This window comes from Montipora capricornis, chromosome 1 (assembly GCF_036669925.1).
Source record: "Montipora capricornis isolate CH-2021 chromosome 1, ASM3666992v2, whole genome shotgun sequence".
NCBI classification, from domain to species: domain Eukaryota; kingdom Metazoa; phylum Cnidaria; class Anthozoa; order Scleractinia; family Acroporidae; genus Montipora; species Montipora capricornis.
This window is the reverse complement of record NC_090883.1, coordinates 10535434-10540442: the sequence shown is the minus strand read 5'-3', so window position 1 is coordinate 10540442 and position 5009 is coordinate 10535434. Positions and strand designations below refer to the sequence as shown.

The 5009-nt window shown below is 38.2% G+C and overlaps 1 pseudogene; it reads right to left on the bottom strand.

Annotated features, from left to right (window-relative positions):
- Positions 1 to 787: 787 nt before the first annotated feature.
- On the bottom strand, positions 788 to 1598 carry LOC138057289 (serine/threonine-protein kinase D-like; annotated as a pseudogene).
- Positions 1599 to 5009: the final 3411 nt, after the last annotated feature.

Here is a 5009-nt window from a genome sequence, read left to right as displayed (position 1 = left end):
CTGGCTTTTGAAAGAATCATATTTCTGTACTTTAACCAGACGAACAAGATTAGTTTTATAGGTGAAAGCCCAATGTTACAGTAAAAGAAGAAGGGGTAAACAAGTGAATAATACAATAAATGCAAAGAGTTTGATGGTAACAGTAAAAGTCTTCCATTGTCTTGTGTTTCTACATTGTTTGTTACATTTCATTCTCTGTTTGTACTCTGCGTCTCTCTGATCGAAGATTTCATGCTTCTCTCTACTTCTGGCTGACTGTGATCCAATTTGGTTCTGAAAGTCGCTCCTGTCATTGATTCATAAGGTGTAAGTTTAACCCTCGCACAAAACATTGAACTCATCTTTACTCTTTTAATGGACGAGCGAAAAACGGAGAAAGGAGGTACTGATCAAAATAGATTTTACAGTCCATACGTCCAAGGACTGTACAACAATTATTTCTAAAGTCAGGCGTATTCATCAGACTTAATTGCATATCATTCGCGAGGTATCTTGCATACAACACTCGATTAAAGTGGATAATAGCCAGCTTATTAGTGCAAGAGAAGACATAACAATAATCCATTATGTAATCATGTGGAAATTACACAAATCAAATTATCATTACAATATTGTGTATTACTGCTTGACAAATGTTACGAAATATTAAACATCATATAAAAGATCAAGGACCAAAACCCTAACAGTGAAATATCTGAAGATCTAAAAAAGAGGAACTCATTTACAATTATCTAATGATTCCGATAGCAGGAATGTACGCAATTCAAAAGCATGCTCACAGAAAATGCTATAAGTAATTAACAAGCAGTGATGTAAATTGCTTCCACGTCCCCGTCATATTTAAAGCACAGCAAACAGTTGATTTAACAAGGGGGGGTTCATTGGGATCATCGCAGATTGCGGTTCTTGCTACGTTAATTGATCTCCCAGTGGCTATAGGAAGCAAATCTAAAACTGCCAATACAATGTGACCCAACGTGAAAATGTCTGATGAGAAACTTTGTCTCCCACTTCCATTCACAATTTGAGGGCAATGTGAGGGTATCGTTTCCTGTACTCCTCTTGTTTCATGACTGACAAAGACATCACTGGCTTGGGATTCGAAGCAAAACATGCTTTGCCAAAATCTATGATGACAGGATTCCAATCCCTCTCTCATTATGACATTGTTACTCTTCAGATCATTGTGCAAAATGCCACCAGAATGTATGTGCGATAAGCTGCGATTAAGTTCTTAAGAATTCCAAGCCAACTAGGCTTCTCTAATTTGTTTTTTTTATTGCACTGTACAAAGCTAAGCTTTTGTGTTTCTGACCGTGGAGCTTAGTTATGAGACGTAATGGCTCAGCCTTGGTTACAACTCCAAAGAGAAGAGGAACGCCACGGTGATCTTCCAGGTGATTAATCATTTTTGCCTTGTGGCATACTTTTTTCTTAATAGATTCGAGACTAACCTTTTTTGATTTAAATTCTTTGACAGCCACTACGATATCTCGGTAGTATGCAAGGTAGCAACTTCCAAATGTTCCACAGCCCAAGAACTTTTCTTTTCTCATAATTAGCGCTGGATCAATCTCGTTGATGCGTTGCTGCACCATGACGTGTCTTACGTTAGGTTTAGTAGCTTTACAATTATTTCATCCTGGGGACAACTCAGCAACAGAGACTCGTCCTTTTTTGCATGGTTTTCTGGTGACGGATTCCTTGCGTAATTTCTGCATGGCTTTCTTGGTGGCCTTTTTCTTCCTCCACCTCTTTCGAGCTTCCTTCCTTATTTTTTTTCAGGGTGTCTTTGTCCTTTACCGTTTTACGTTTGAATCTAGCCATTGAATTAAAAGCGGAGTATTTCACACATGTGTAATGCTGGATGAATACACTGATATCAGTACATGGCTTGATTTCAGGACTGCTTTAAGTAACAGTGGAAGACGTTTTGCCAGAAAAATGCCAGTGGATTGTTTAAGGTGAATGCCAGAAACCTTGCAATTTATTTACACATTTTAAGTTTCCCTGTTTGGCCACAACAAAGAGGGTTGATTCTCCCCTGAGAATACTGGTTTACTTTGTCTCTAGAGCGTCTTATGGAGGAAATTTGTCACAAGATTCCTGGCAGTTAATCTAGCCATTTATAAGACACAACGTGATCTATGTCCTTCCACGTTTAACACAACAACTGCACTAATGAGGCACAGAGAGTTGAAACATCATATTGGTGCAGGTTCCATAATACTTAAGCCATTTTACAATGGAGAGGGGGTCGTACAGCTTCCTTCAAGAATGAGGACAAGACGTAGGCTTTCAAGTTTCAAGTGGATAAGTGGTGTCATGGCCAGTATCAATTCCTGCTTGCATCCAAAATTTGACATCTCTTTGGTGTCAACTCGTTCGCACCGTTATCGCGAGGTCACGGGTTCAAACCCTGTTGAAGTCCTGAAATTTTTAGGCTTCTCTAAGCAATTGTTAACGTCCATATCTGCGATGATCATAGCCTCACTTGATTTCATATCCGCAGTTCAATATATGACTCATTTCGTATATCCTTTCATCGTTCTTACAGTTGTTCGTACAGTTGCCTGGTTATTTAAATTGAGCTCAGCTGGTGCTTAACAAAACTGCATTGCAAGTTATTTTAATTTTGGTCAATCACAGTATAGATTGTTCATTGTCAAAAAGTGTCTACAATGTAAAAGCATTTACTTACTCAAACTAACTCACTTTTAGTAAGTTCTCAAGGTGAAACGATTGTTGTAAACAGCGGTCTAAGTTAGGATTCGCTAAAATAAGTGGGCCACTGCACGTGTGCCGGAATTGAGTGGTTCAAACATGCTTTCAAATTAGAAATATGGGTTAAATCCCTAGGATGACCCAATGAAAGAAAGCAAAACGCAGAATGATAACACCTGTGCTAAGTTCTTTGTTTTCAGGGAAATGGTGTCGGGTTGAGAGAGACTTTGTACCTGAAAAATATGTCCAAGCTATGTTGGCAGACATGCCCAAGGCTTTTATTAACAGTGCAAGGGAAAAGCGGCACTTATGCCCCCCTGTATGGAGAGAAAAGTCTAAAGTTCTTCACCACAGGGACCACGAACTACATAATTTATACCTTTGGCCAACAAAGTGTTGTTTCTTTAAAGTTGAAGAAGAGTTATAAGGGGGACAAGAGGTGGCTGAGAGCAATGAGACACAAAATGCCAAACACGCACTGCAAGCAGCCAAAGAGAGAGCACACAAGAAGACAGCAAACAAAAATCCAGCAATGCAAATCCAAATGGTGGCAGGGCATGGTGAAGGGAGGGCCACCAGAGAGTTTGAAGTGATCCGGTGGACTGATCTTTTTTTCAGTCACTGGCCATGGAAAGTTAACCCTAAGATTGTATATTCAAAAGTACTGCATTTTATACATCAAAACGACTAGAGTGTGTTGAAACAAGTGGTGTAAATCCAGCATACATTTTTCTTTATCTAATCCATGTAGTTTCCTGAAACTACACAACATAGCATACCCTTGATGTGCCCATAAGAGAACTCCCTTGTTAATGTTATTCCTTTCATTAATCTAGCAACTGATTTCTATTACTTTCCATGGTTGCCACAGGTCAGGAAATAGTCAGGGAAAAAAAAAATTCTTCAAGGTCAGGGAAAAGTCAGGGAATTTCACTTTGAGTCAGGGAAAATTTACATCTTTGAAAAAAGTCTGGGAAAAGTTAAATTTTAAGAGTACTAATTTATTTACATGTTGGATTAGTAGGATATTGTTTCATTTAATTGAACAACAAGCTGATATTAGGTTTCCAAGAAAATCAATCCTTTTTCCATGTTACGTTAAGGAACTATCAATTCATGTACACTGCGTGTGTCTTGCTGAAAGCATTAATAAATGGGTGGAGAGGATGGCTGTGAGGGCAGGTTGGAGGCCATTATCAGGACTAATTTGTGAAATTGTTTATTCAGTTGGTCAGGGAAATTTTACATTTGTCAGGGAAACGTCAGGGAATTTCAAACACCTATGGCTGTGGCAACCATGCTTTCTTATCGCGATAGGTGAATGAGCAGCTAATGGTAATTATGCAGTATCGAATTTGTTAAGGCATTTAATGCTGATAAGCATAACATTTTTTGATTGATGGTATTGCAGTTGAAGGGCCACATCCCAGCTTGTACTGACTTTGTCGTTGACAACAATTCCATTTCCTGTTAAGAAATTAAGACTTGTTTAAGAACCTAATAAGCATGAATTGTCAATAACTACCCCAAAATATAAGATCCAGTTTATGTTTGAAAGATCTACAATCATAGACAAAAGTAGTTGGGAAGGTTATATGTAAAGGAACCGCATCAGAGCTGTACTTCAACCCGCTTCTGTTAAAGTGCAAAAGAAATAGTTTCACTTTCTCTTGTGTAGCCCCCCTCCCCTTTATTCAATGTTGTCAATAACTACCCCAAAATATAAGATCCAGTTTATGTTAGAAAGTTCTACAATCATAGACAAAAGTAGTTGGGAAGGTTATATGTAAAGGAACCGCATCAGAGCTGTACTTCAACCCGCTTCTGTTAAAGTGCAAAAGAAATAGTTTCACTTTCTCTTGTGTAGCCCCCCTCCCCTTTATTCAATGTTGGAAGATAACACAATAATTTCCCTCTAAAATAGGGGGAGGGGAGAGAAGCAATGAAGACGTCAAAAGTGCTGACCTCCCAAGGGTTTTGTCCATGATTGTATGAGAGTAGGAAATCTCCTTTGAAAGCTTATAACTCTCGCAGTATTTAACATGTGGCTTCCATTTCTTATTCTGGAAATGTTCTTATAATGCACTCTCAAATGCTTAAAATCTCACAATACTGAAATTTGTTAAAATCATCGTGTTATGATTTTGATTTCAGACTTGCGTGACACTTCACAACGTTACTCCAAAATCCATTTTGTTAGGAAAATGTTTATTAAGAATGCCATAAGAATATATTTTTGTTGTTTGATGTTTCATATTCGTTGGAAGACGTTAAAAGAATGCCAA